Source organism: Hyaena hyaena, unplaced genomic scaffold, assembly GCF_003009895.1.
Source record: "Hyaena hyaena isolate Hyena2069 unplaced genomic scaffold, ASM300989v1 scaffold_90, whole genome shotgun sequence".
Classification (NCBI taxonomy): domain Eukaryota; kingdom Metazoa; phylum Chordata; class Mammalia; order Carnivora; family Hyaenidae; genus Hyaena; species Hyaena hyaena.
In genome coordinates this window covers 595864-609317 of record NW_024080722.1, presented here as the reverse complement: position 1 = coordinate 609317, position 13454 = coordinate 595864, and the positions used below count along the sequence as shown (strand labels likewise).

At 56.2% G+C, this 13454-nt stretch overlaps 1 protein-coding gene across 1 annotated transcript in view; it reads left to right on the top strand.

The window, feature by feature from the left end:
* Positions 1-2458: 2458 nt before the first annotated feature.
* LOC120233414 (DAB2 interacting protein) overlaps positions 2459-13454 on the top strand; it is a 165372-nt gene continuing 154376 nt past the window's right edge. Inside the window, exon 1 of the mRNA XM_039234643.1 lies at positions 2459-2503. The gene's annotated coding sequence lies outside the window, so the exon portion shown is untranslated. The remainder of the gene's footprint in view (positions 2504-13454) is intronic.

Here is a 13454-nt window from a genome sequence, read left to right as displayed (position 1 = left end):
CTCAGGTCAAGAAATAAAACCTCCACCAGTATCGATGAAGCCCCTTTCTGCCATCCTTCACATCTCCCTCTCCCTGCCCTGAGGCAAGCACTTCACTAAATGGTGTATTTATCATTCCTCTGAATCTCTTCACACTTTTACCAAACTTGTGCGTTCCTAGCAATATGTGGTATTGTTTCATTTCTCATGTCTTAAAAATCTCTAGGAATGATGTCATCCGATGGGATCTTCAGCGACATGCTCCCCATCCCCCAACCCAGGATTCGTAAGGAACCTCCATTCGTTTTCGCTACTGTATAGAACGTTACTGACCGGTCCACCCCTTTGTTTATGCCTTCTTCTGCTGATGGACACTGAGGCTACTGCCGATTCTTCATGAGGATTAAACACTGTGGTGATGAGCAAGCCCCCAGGTTTATCCCAGAAGCCAAGTTCTCCGGGTCACTGGGGTATATTAGGCATCTTCCAGATGCTGTCAAATTGTTTTCCAGGGTGGTGCTCCCCATTTCCCGTTCCCCCAGCAGTGTGTGAGAGTTTCCTGCGTGCAACATCTTCATCAGCACTCTCCCTTCCTACCTCTTTGCTTTCTGCGGATCTCAGAGGTGTGCAGTGCCACTCCCCTGGGGTCTTGTTTGGCATTTCCCTGATTAAGAGGGAGGCTCTCTGCAAACGCATATGTTTCCTGGCCACCCATGGGTTCCCTTCTTTGAATCGCCTTTTCCTATGTCTTGCTCCACTTTCTCTTGTTTCTTTTGAGAATTGATTTGTAGAAGATCTTGGTAGGGTTCCGATACTGTGTTCCAAATATCTTCTTTCGATACACAGGAATTTGATACTTTAATCAAGCGTATCAGTCTTTTCCTTGATGGTTTGCGCTTTTGGAGTCTTTAAGAAATCCCTATGGGGCGCCTGGGTGGCTCAGTTGGTTAAGCGTCTGACTTCAGCTCAGGTCACGAACTCACAGTTCATGGGTTCAATCCCCATGTCAGGCTCTGTGCTGACAGCTAGCTCAGAGCCTGGAGCCTGTCTTCAGATTCTGTGACTCCCTCTCTCTCTGACCCTCCCCTGCTCACACTGTCTCTGTCTCTCTCTCAAAAATAAATAAAACATTAAAAATTAAAAAAAAGAAAGAAATCCCTATCTCACAGGTTCTTTGTGTTTAAGTCTTGAATCCACCTGAAATTGGTTTTCTTAACACATGGTGTGAGGTAAGAACTCCACCTCATTTTTCCCCCACATGGGCATCCAATCTCTCTGAAGAGTTCACACTTTTCCCAGGGACCTGTGACACCATTTTTGCCACATATCAAGTGTCCATACATGTGTGGGTCTATTTGTGCAGCTCCATTCTAGTGCACTGGCCTATTCATCTATCCTTGGGCTACTATCCCTTAGCACCTCCTTAGCTCTGAGCACCTCCTCCTTGGAATTAGAAGAGCTAGCGATTTCCTGGGAGCAAATCTACATCTTCCTCTTCTTTGCATTGCTCTATCCCTCATTACATAAACATGCCCATCAGGCCTTTTTTTTTTGCAAAGACTTTCTCACATGCTATCTCCTGGGCTTCTAAGACTCTCTTATGCAGAAAGGAAACTGAGGCAGGAAGGTGAGAAGACTTGCCAAGGTCACACAACCAGAAGATGTTGGATTAGGGGTTTTGTGGGATTTGGAAGCCACCCTGTCCATCCACCCCATATTGCCCAGGTTCAAAAGACTTCTACTTGACCCTCTGGCTCCTCTCAGACAGGATTTTCTTTCTTCCTTCTTTCAACAGGCAGCTCCTGAGTCATGTGAGGGTGCCAGCTTCTGTCGGTGTTGGGGCTCAGATCTCATTTCTGGGGGGTCTTCCCAGTGCTGGAGGGAGTAGGTAGTAGGGTGGGACCCTTCCCATAAAACGTTCATAAAGGTGGACATTTTATGGGAAGTCGGCTGAAGCCTGGGAGGAAGGCCGGTGGAGTTTCAGAGTCAATTTAGAGAGCCCCACGCAGGGCGTGCACTTGGGGCCCAGGGCTGCCTTCAGAGAGACGCCGGCTTCCCGGGGGAACTAGAGGCGTCCCCTCACCCCTCCCGCCCTCCCGCCTCGAGAGGCAGGAATGTGAAGGATCAGCTTTCAGCAGAGCTGCGGCTGCCTTTCCGGGGAGCTCCCCGAGCGGCCGAATTAACTGGTTCTGTCTGTCCAACTGGGAGAACAGCTCCAGCTAAAAATAGCGCCCTGCCCCGCGCTGCTGGCCCGCAGCCGCGACAGTCCAAGGAACCCGGGGAGCCCCGGACGCCGCCCCCCGGGCCTGGCCCAGTCCCACCCCCGAGGCCGCGGCGGAAGCCACGGGCACAGCGCCGCCCCCGCGCGGGCCGCGGAGGGTGGAAGGCCCGCGCGCCGAGGAGCGGCCTTGGCCGTGCGGGATGGGAGCCGGTGGCGGGGCCTCCCGCGCGCTCGCCTGGGCCTCCCTGCCCCTGCTGGGGCCTCAGGCCGGCGCGCTCTGTGAGCACACGCTCTGCTGCCGAGGTAAGGCGGGCGGCCGCGGGCGTGCCCCCGCCCTTCCCGGGCACCGGGCCGGGGCCTCTTCTCCTTCCCCACCCCAGGTCCGCGGCGGGGGTGGGGGGTGGGAGGGGGTGGGGGGGGCGGGCGAGGGAGAACCCGGGCCTCGGCGCCAGGCTCCGGGAGCGAAGCCAGAAGCCAGGCGCTCTCTTGCAAACTCACCTGTAGTTTGAAAAAGTCGCAGACTGGCCACCACGTCTGAGAAGCGTTCCAACGCCTCTTTGGCCTCAGTCTTCCTATTTGGAAAATGGAACAATAAAATCGTCAAGCTTTAGTGTTTGTTGTGACCCCAGTGGAAGTTGGGGAGCCCGTTGCAGTGGATTGTAAGCATTCTGGAGCAGTCTGCCCGAATCCAGATGGGGTTCTCGAGAGTTTATACGGCGGGAGGGCTAGAAGCGTCTTCCCTGTGACGTTCCCTCTCCCTGCCATCCGGCCCCAGAGCTCTGCACTGCGCATCAGCCCGCGAGGCAAGCTCCCCGCGAAGTGTAAGGGGCCAGAGGACGCGCGAAAATCCTTGTGGGAGAGGGGAGTGTTGAGTAGAAGAGGGGTGGGCCAAGCAGAGTCCGGGTGCACTCCTCAGACCCGAACCCCCACAGCCCCCGGGCTGAAGCTGGGATTTTGTCTTTGACATCCTGGGGGCTGGGGAAGGAGCGCAGCCCGGCCGCACCGAGGGCCTGGGCGGGCTGGCCGAGACGGCTCACCCTGGACCGGGCTGGGTCCGGGCAGGGGAGGGGGGCAGGTGGCCCGCCCTGGATCCCGGGTCTGAGAGCGGTCAGGGGGCGTGTGCCGGGAGCCGAGGGGATCGGACTTGCTCAGTCTGGCAGTCCGGCCGGGGCGGGGTGGTAGTAGTGGGGTCGATTGGCCAAACAGGTGCGCCCCCGCCCCGCCCCTCCCCGCCCCCGCTCGGTCCAGGCCTGGCGGGCGGAGCTGCAAGTGGCGGGGCCTGCGATTGGCCGGGGCCGGGCCGGCCGGGTGGCCGGGGGAGCCCGGGAGCCCGAGCACCGCCGCACAGGCGGAGGCGCGGAGCCAGGCGGAGGCGCGGAGCCGGCCGGAGCGCGCTCCTGCTCGGCCCGCCGCCGGCTTGGGCCGCTCCGCCTGGCTGGCGCTACGGAAACTTTCCTCCGGCCTCGCGACCCCGCGACCCCGCCACCTCGTGACCCTGGCCCCGTGCGGCTGCGGCTCCGGAGCCTTTAGGATGGCAGCTCCCAGCGGCCCGGCGGGCGCGTAGAGGTAAGCGCGAGGGCCCCCGCGCGGGTATGAGGGGGACGCGGGGCTTGCAAGCGTCCCAGAGGGACTTGGGGTCGGAGAGGATCTGGGGACCCTAATGGGAAGTATGGGGGGGGCACCAGACTGAAGAGGAGGCTGCGACTTTGCTTTACTTAACCCTCTTCTACCCTATAGTCCTCCTGTGCCGCAAAAGGACTTTGGCGAGGTGCGATGACCCTTTCAACTTCCCTGTGCGCCCTGCCTTGGTCACTGGGTTCTGGGGAGAGACCGCGGGGGGTGTGACACGGATGGCACCCGGCCAGGGGACCTGCAGCCGGCGCGTTTAGGGTGGGGGGGTTGTCCTCCAGCCTCCCAACCCCCAGTGCTTACAGTGGTCTCCCCAGACTTTGGACCCTCCTCAGCTCACCCTGGGGGTTGGTAATTGAACAGCCACTCCTCTCATCCCAGAGCCAGGCACCCCCGGGGCACCCAAGTTTTAGGTGTTGTTTTGTTCAACCGGTAGCCACTCCTCAGCGTTCAGGGGGCGGGGTCATTGAAGAGAGGTCTCTCTCTGGTTTCCTGGGCTGCCCTGAGCGGTGAGCTAGCAGAGTAGGAGCAGGGACCAAACCCGTCTAGGTTCCAGATCCCAGCCTAGTGGGAATGGTTGGGCTTTCTGGTTTCCAGACGCTCCATTCTTTTGAGCTGCCTGGCTTGAGTCATATGGAAACTGAGCCCCTCTCCACCTGCCCCCCTCACCTGCCCCCCCCCCCGCTATTTAGGGGTGAAATTAATTTTGATTTGAATTTAATTTTAATTGAAGGTGGTTGAGTAGGTAGCCTATCACCTATGTGCACCGTCTTCTTTAACATGACTTCCCTCAGAGTCAAAGCTAAGCACCCTTCTGTGTTTTGCTGACCTAAGACAGTACAGCCAAGAGTTAAACACCAAACCAAATACTAGCTCTGAGGCCCAGAGAACTTGGGTGCAAACCCCAGCTGCTCACTAGCTGTGTGTCCTTGGGAAGGTTTCCTAACCTCTCTGAGCGCAGAGATCTCACCCCAGGGGGTATATAGTGAGGCTTTTGAAAGGGAGGGCATGGAAAACATCTGGCTCACAGGACAGCAGCCTTGGGCTCCAGTCTGTATCCTGGAGCTTAGGCCCTCTTGCTGCCTGAGCGACCCAGCCCAGATTCCCAGTTTGCCTCAGTTTCCCCTCCTCTCAAAAGTTGGTGTGAACCAGCCTTTCTTTAACCAGCCCTTTCGAGAAAAGGACACAGATGCACACATCCTCCAAGGCATACAATTGCGGTGTGTTTGTAGGCCTCAGATTTCAGGCAGCCCATCCATCCCCCTCCTTACCATATACTACTCCAAAGGCATCAGCCTTTCTGCCTTCCGTTGACCTCTCCCCATCTCTGTCAGATTTGTGGAGGTCAGGGCTGCACACATCAGGGCCATGCAAACGCACGAATTAACCAGCATTACGGGGAGAGGGACCGGCCCGTAGAAGCTGGCTGGAAGTCACCTTCAAGAACACTAGGCCACGCTCTCTCCTTCATTCCCTGGCGCTGCACCTCCACTTGATAAACCTCTAGCCTTTTTAGCTGGGATCCTCTGGTGACAGCCCATGAGGCAGCTGGTCTCATGATTGGGCAACTGCAGTCTGTTAAAAAACTCTTCCTGTGTGGAGCGGAAGTCTGTGTCCCTGTTACTTTTACCCACTGGTTCTGGTACAACCCTTCGGGCATCTCTTACTGGCTCAGTTATTCACTGCGGTACCCAGGTGCCTGCTGTTCTGTTCTTCCCGTAGGCATTCGACACACTGAGCTGAGTTTGGCAACGACTGTAGCACCATTTAGTGAGTGCTTATGATATGCTGGGTCCTGCGCGGAGGGCTTCACACATATTATTTCCTTGGGACGTATTATTACCCTTAGGACAGTACCCGAGGCTGATTTCTTTTATCTTCATTTCACATGTGAAGAAACAGGTTCAGAGAGGTCTCGAGATTTACCCAAGGTCAGATGACCGCTAAGGAACCCAGCTGCATCCCAAACCCAGCATCTGCCTCTAGAACCCTCACTTCTAATCGTTATTTTTGTCCCATGCTGGCCCATGTCACGTGTGTCCATGAGCATGTACGTCTGTGTGCGTTCACCCGGGTCTCTGATATGTGCTTGATCACAACACCTGGGACACCTGTTAAAATGCAGATTTCTCATCTCTGCTCCACACCTCGGAATGTGTACTTTCAAAAACTCCCCGGGTATGGGGACACCTGCTTGGTTCAGTCAGTTAAGCACCTGACTCGTGATTTCGGCTCAGGTCATGATCTCACGGTTCATGAGATTGAGCTCCATATTGGGCTCAGCTCGGTGTGGAGCCTGCTTGGGATGCTCTCTCTTTCTCTCTCTCTCTCTGTCCCTCCCCGACGTGCCTGCACGGTTTCTCTTTTTCTCTCTCTCAAAATGAATACATAACATTCCGGAAAAAAAAGAACCCCCTGGGGCCCTTCTCATGCACGCCACAGTCTGGGAACCGTAGCTCTAAGGTGTGCTTAGGAACAGAATGTGGGATGTGGGTTCCAGGCGATCTAAGTGCAAGCCTTGGGTCCACTCTCTTCAGCTAGTTAGTTTCCCTTTCTGGGGCTTTCTCTCCATTATAGAGCATGCTGGGTGTTATACCCACTGGGGGGCTGATTGCCATCTGTGGAGGTATCCTGGGTGGATGTGAGGCATTCGGGGGAGGCCCCCGGAAGCCAGAGGTGAGCCTCTGCTGCCACATCTGGACATGTGCGGCAGCAAGCCTGTGGTTCCCAGGAGGCCCTGCGCCCTGTGCCCCCTCCTCTCAAGGCCTGTGACCTCTGCTTTCTAGAAAGATTAGTGTACCTTTGGTGAGGAGGATCTTGTGCTCAGAGTTCTTGGCCGGGACAGAGAGGACCCAGGAGAAGTGAGCAGGGCCCCCCACGCTCCTTCCTCCTCTGTGGCCCCATGATGACCTCCGTCCTTCCAGACAAGGGGTCTCGTGCCTAAACTTCCTGGGGAGGGGAGCGGGTGTGTCTGCTATGTGCGCATCTATGCTGTAAATCCGGTAGAAACCCATCCCTTCCCCCCCGCAGGGCTGTCCTGCAGGCTCCTGGGTACTCTGGGGTAGCATCTGCCTGAAGGCTGGCTGGGCTGGGCTGGCTTCCGGGAGGCGTGAGGGTAAAGGAATCACTTGCCTGGGCCTCCCAGCAGGGTCCCATTCCTGACCTCCTACCTTATTCTGTTTGATCCTGCTGAAAGCACAGAATTATTACACACCCATTTTATGGAGGAGGTCACTGAGTCCAGGAAGCTGCCGTGACATGTCTGAAGCTCTCACGTCTGCGTGCATGGGGAAGATGGCAAGGTCAGAACTCGAACTCATGTCCCTCGACCATAAGCACAGGGCTTTTTTTTTTTTTTGCACTGTATCCAATACCTCCTGCTCTACTGCCCCATCTGGTCGTGGCTTTGCTGCTAGAACCCTCCTGGAAGCTTGAAGACCTGGGTTCCGTCTGGACCGCCACTGGGCTGCGTGATCCTGGGCAGGGCCGCTCACCTCTTATGATTGATTTTCGTGTTCTTGTCTGCAAAGATGGGGGGTGTTTAGTGAGATCTGAGGTTCCTTCCGACCTCCGCATTCACAGGTGACTCTTTGTTTTCTTCGTTTCTAAAGAGGGGGTTCCGTGATGGGCACAGGGCATGGACGAATCGTTGGGGTGGGCTGGAGGGCAATGTGCCGCCCTGACTTGCTGTGGGACCAGTCAGCAGGCCGTGTGGGCTTGTGTCCAGGGGGCTCAGGGAGCTGAGCGGTGCGGACGCGGGCAGCGGGAGGGTGCCCAGGGCAGGGCCAGGTTGCTCCCCTCTGGAATTAGCAATCTGCACTCTGAACACTGCAGGGGGGTGATGGTGGGGTTGGCCGGGCTAGTGGGAGGGAGCCGAGAGGGAGCAGTGGGGGTGGGGGAGTCTGAGACCAACCCAGCGCTATCCCAGCTGAGCCCCGTCTCTGCCCGTGATAGCCTTGGCAGAGAGGCCCCGAGGTCCCTGTCTCCCTCCCGGGCCACCCTATGTCTCTCCCCTGGGCGTCCCCAGCATTCCCTGAGCCCAGCCCCTCCCAGCTGGGGTCTGTGCCAGCTGGGCTATAGCCTCTCCCTGGAGCAGAGCAGCTGGCCAAGGGGGTCCCGTTCCCTGTTCTCCGAGCCCGGGGCAAGCCCCTGGCAGCCCTGCTTCCTAAAAGCTGGGGCTTGTTAACCTCCCTCCACCAGCCTCCTGCCCTCCGCTTCCCTCTGGGGGCGACACACCCACGTCGGGATTGAACCCTCGCTCCCTGCCCCTTATCCTGGTGCTGCTCCTCTGTGTCCCCTCTGCTCTTCAGGCTGCCTGTTTCCCGTCTCTGCCCGTGACTCCTGGATGCCCTTCTCTCTTCGCCACTGCTTCACTGCCCAGATTCTTCCTGCCCCTCTGGGTCCGGCACAAATGTCACCTCCGCTTGGTCTCATCCTTCCACGAAGGGTGAACCGTCCCCTGTGCGGTCCTGGCTTGTAGCTCCTATTGACTGCCTTGCTTTACACTTTGCCATCAGCTTGCCCATCTCCCCAGATGGGCTCTGAGATCCTTGAGAAAAGGCCGGGGCCTTGCTTTTCATCTCTGTGCCCACGGAGCGGGCGGGGCCCGGCAGGGGCCTTCCTTGGGCTGGTAAACGCTCATACAGCCTTGTGGGGTTGGACCTGCTTGTCAGATGATGCGCTTGGTTTTTCTGTTCCTGGCTCAGAGCATTTTGCCGGCACCCCGCTTCCCAGTGCAAACAGCGGGGGGCGGGGAGGGGGTACCCTGTCAATGTGTGTTCCCTGCCTGCAGCCGAGGGTGGACAGAGAGAGGCCTTTGCTTTTTGGAAAGACTTCCCTGACTCCTTTGGATTGGTCTTGATCTGTTTATTTTTTAAAAAGTCTATTCTGCTTTGTGGCATCAAAGACAGAAAAGCCTGGAAGAGGGTCTGAAAAGGGCGCATCATCCCCACCCCCCTCTCGCCCCCATCTGCAGGCTGAACTTCAGATCTCAGATGTACATCGACAAGATGCACCTGACTGGGTAGAATTCCCAAGAGCTTGTAAAGTACTTAGGAAGAGTCTGTGGGGTCACTGGGATTGTGTTGGGGGCTCTCAGACAGAAGCAGAGGCACCCAGGGAGTCACGTGACTTTTCTAGGGCTATACAGCTACTTGGCATCAGAACCTGCAGGGAAACTTGTCTGTCCCTGAGTTCGGGGGTTGCTGGGCCAGGGCAAGGCTGAGTGTACCAAAGGCTCCCCATTTGGAATGAGGCTTTTTTTTCTTTGAACCTCTTGCATTGGGGTCATTTTCTCTGCTGGTGTCCTTTGATGAGAGTGAACTTAGGCAGTGGCAGGTGGCCGAGGTGGGACCTGGGAGAGCAAGCAATGTCCTGATGGACTTAGTCAACAGCCACCCAGGTGGGCCGGTGCCGGGGTCGGAGTTCTGCGTCCTGAAGAGGGAAGCTCCGTCTCCCTGTAGGTCACAGTGGCTGAGAACCTGTTAAAGGACCATTTCGGGGGCGCCTGGGTGGTTTGGCGCGTGAAGCCTCTGACGTTGGCTCGGGTCATGATCTCAGGCTCTGTGAGTTTGAGCACCGCATCAGGCTTATGGCTGACGGTGGGGAGCCCGCTTCAGATTCTTTATCCCCCCTCTCTCTCTGCCCCTCCCTCCCTCAAAAAATAAGTTTACCGGCCTCTGCCCCTGCCTCTGCCCCCAGACTGAGCATCTTAGCGCAGGTTCCTCGAGGCTGACCCCTCTGGGTGACCCTGTCTTGCTGTCACTGGCGGGAGAACATGTGACAATGGAGTCCATCAGGAAATGGCTGTCTGACAGGGATGGCAAGGACCCAGCCAGATGTAATGGAAGGCCACCCTGGCTGGGGAAGGGACCTCAGAGCCTTTCCCGGCAGAGGGAAAGCCATCAGAGCTGGCGCTGTTTCCGGGAGGAGCCGATTCCCAAAAGGCTCTGCCAGCCCCCTGATCGGGATCTGCAGGGTGTGCGAGGGGTTTGTTTTTCGGCCAGGATGTGGGGAGTTAAAAATAGACCTCCTAATCCCTAGGGTTCGTGTCACACTTGAGGCTGTGCAGAGCCCTTTGGCTCCATTATCTCACTTGAGTGGTTCGGCAGCCGTTGACGTAAGTGGAGGTCACGCCGCCCGCGTTGTATATGGGCACGTGGGGGCGTGGGCCCAATGACTCGCGGGAGCCTGGACCCGAAATGTGGTGGCGGAACCCAGGGCTGTTCCCTCCGTCTGCGTCCTTCATTCGTAAGGAGCCCGATTAAAGTCCAAAAGTCAGCAGGCTCCAAAAGGGCAGAGGGGTGGTCAAAACAATAGGTGCAGATTATTAAGGAAAATGGCCAGGGCGGGGAGAAGACGCGGACAGACCAAGGCCCCGAGGGGCAAAGGCTGAAGAGCGGGGGATACAGGATCAGAGGGTGTAAGCAGCTGGGGCAGGGCTGTGGGGGGAGGCGGGGCCGTGATGGGAGTGAAAAAGACCCCTGGGACCTCAGAATGAACACCTTGAATGGCATAATAGGGAGGGTGAATAGGGAGCCATTGAAGCTTCCAGAGCCCGGCAGTTACCCGCCTTATCAACAGTGCAGTGCAGCGGTGTGCCCCTGGCTTTGCTACAGGTCTCATTTGATGGTATGTGGCAGGGCACATTTCACAGAAACCCTGGGGAGACTCCCTGGCTGTCCCCACCTCTCCTGGAACCAGGCATCTCCAGAGAGAGAGACTCCCATTTGCCGCTGCTCGGGTTCTGCGAGGAGCCAGCTCTGGGGCGAAGTCTGGATCTGGGTTTCTCGGCTTTGCCTAGCTCGAATCCAGGTTCTTTCTGATTGTCCTCACCGTGGTGGGAGGAATGAGGAGGAGGAGATGGTGTCTGAAGCCCTGGGATCTGGGAGAAGGCTCTTCGGCTCTCCTGGCCTGATGCGCTGGAAGTGGTTACAGTTTGCCCTGGCTCCTCCGGCGCTGTGTTCCTGGCCCCTGACGAGCTTGCCGACCACAGGATTGGTTTTCCTCTCCTGCCCGCCCCACCCCTCCATTCGGACCCCTCACCCCCACCCCCTAGTCAGGCCCAGCTGCTCCTGGCAGCCTGCGCCATTCACTCCAGCCACAGTGGCCTCTCCTCTCACACACCGTAATGCCCTCTAACCGGAACCTTCGTTAGCTCTTGGCTCCTTCCCCAGCTGGGCCACAGGCCCCTGGCTGGCAGGATGGGAGTTACACCACATCTGAGCTGAACAGATCACTGGAAACCTATAATCTGCCCATTTTAGGGTTGGTCAGACAGAGGCCTGGGTTTGCTTTAAAGGAGTTCATGGCAGGGGTGCCTGGGTGGCTCAGTCGGTTAAGCGTCCAACTTCAGCTCAGGTCATGATCTCAAGGGTTGTGAGTTCGAGGCCCCCCCGCCCCCACCCCAAGACGGGCTTTTTGCTGACAGCTCAGAGCCTGGAGCCTGTTTCAGATTCTGTGTCTCCCTCCTCTCTCTCTGTCCCTCCCCTGCTCATGCTCTGGCTCTCTCTCAAAAACAAATAAACATTAAAAAAAAAAAAAGAAGAAGTTCATGGCTGAGATGTGACTCGAACCCAGATCTCCTGCTCCATCCTGGTCTTTGGCTGCAACACCACCCTGCGTTCCAAAGCCGCTTTGATTTTTCAGCTCCAAGAGCAGGGATTCCCAGCTCTGTGTGAATCCCAGTTTGGAGCCTTGGCTCCTCCCGGGGCTGGGAGGCGGTGGTGCCAAGCCTGCGGGTTCCCAGAGAGGGCTCTTGGCGTTGGTGTTGGCTTAGTCACAGGGATGAGATCACTGCTCACCTCTGGATGGGGGAGGATGCCAAGGTTTGGGAACTTTCACTCTGAGCCACTTGTCAATTGTGTGTGTGTGTGTGTGTGTGTGTGTGTGTGTGTGTGTGTGCGTTACCTCACTTACGTTTCAAAACAACTCAGTGACGTAGGTGTCACTATTATCCTCATTTGACTATCGAGAAAGAGTGTGTTAGTTGGGACTCTGTACCTGGCCTGTGGGCTGCAGACATGGGAAGGCTCCTGGGCCATGAGAGCGCCTGGGCTGGGCCATCTCACATTCCCAAGAGAGTAGCTCTGTGTCAAGAAAGAGCTGGAACCAGGAGCCAGAAGCTGGTGTTAGTGTTTGTTCTGTGCAAGATGCAGGACCTGTCTGGGCTGTAATAATAATTCCCAGCAGCCCACACCGTCTGAGTACTCCCCTGGGCCAGGCACTGGGCTCAGGACTTTCCAATATTATTAGCACACCTGGTTCTCACAACAGACTTATGGGGTCCTGTTATTATTTCCATTTTGCAGATGAGGAAACTGAGGCCCAGAGAGGAGGAGTGACTTGCCGAAGGTCACCTAGCAGGGAAGGGGCAGAACTAGAGTTTGAATGAAAGTCTTTTCTACCCCACACTGTGCTTCTCTGCCCTCCAGCTGCCGTGAAAGTATACATACAGAGAAATTAGGTGTGGTTAAGCTGGCGAGGAGCCGGAAGGGGGTGAATGTGGAGTCCTTCTCTAGTCTGACATCATCCGCCACTAACAGTGGCCTTGAGTAGCCAGAGAGGGAGCAGAGGCGAGCAGGTATGGCTGCATCCAGCTTGGTGAGGGAAAGGTACATTAAAAGCCAGACCACCAGTTGTGGGCTTGTTTCTCTCCACCCCTGTAGCTATTGACTTTTTTGATGTTGATGTTAATTCCTTTCCCCTCCTTCCCCAATTTCCCTTTGAGTGGAGTGACCAATGGGGTGTTGATTTGGATTTGGAACCGGAGTCTGTTGCTGGGTGCTGAGTCCTGGACTTGGGGTGGGAGGCGGGGGGGAGAATTACGCAGCTTGTTCCCGTCCCAGAAGGGCCTGGCATTGCAGAGAGGCCAAGGGTGGGGAGTGGTCGGGGGCCCACGAAACTGGAGTCCTAGCTGGTTCGCCTGCTGGCGGTGTGACGTGGACAAAGTGACCCCTCTTCTCAGATCCTCAGTATTCTCCTCTGTAAATTGGGAACAGCAACAATATCTATCTCCTGGGGTGGTTGTTGGGTTAAAATCAGGCGTGGAGCTGAGAGCACAGTACAGCGTGTGCACATTATACACACTCAATAAATGCTAGTGTTTCGTTATTACGTACATTCTTCACACTCTTTTTACTGAGGGCCTTCTCAGTCTGCTTCATGTTGATCTTGGGATACTCTGACCAATGCTCCTTTCCAGAACTTTCTGCATCTGGTGAAGGCAGTTCTGGGCATATAGAAACCTGAATTAAAGAGACTATATGAATTGCTTGTTTATTTGTCATGTAAAGACACACAGCGACTCAAATTGCCCGAACAAAACGGTTTTCGAATATGGGTTTTTAAGTGAGCTGCATTGATGAATAGAGACAGGGGATAATAGAGGAAAAGATTTCTTTAAGGTGCTTGACGTTTATATTTTGCATTCACATTCCACCAGAGCTTGCTTCTGCTGTTTAAATCACCGGGATGAGGGTTTGCTGAAATAGACCTGCTGGGTGAAGGTGAAGGGGGCTCAAACCAGTGTGAGTTTCTGCTTCTCCGTCCCTCGCGAGAACCTCTGGGGTCCAGTTTTAGGGAGAAAGTGTGCCCCGTCTTTGGAGAAGCCACAGGTGGGTGTGTG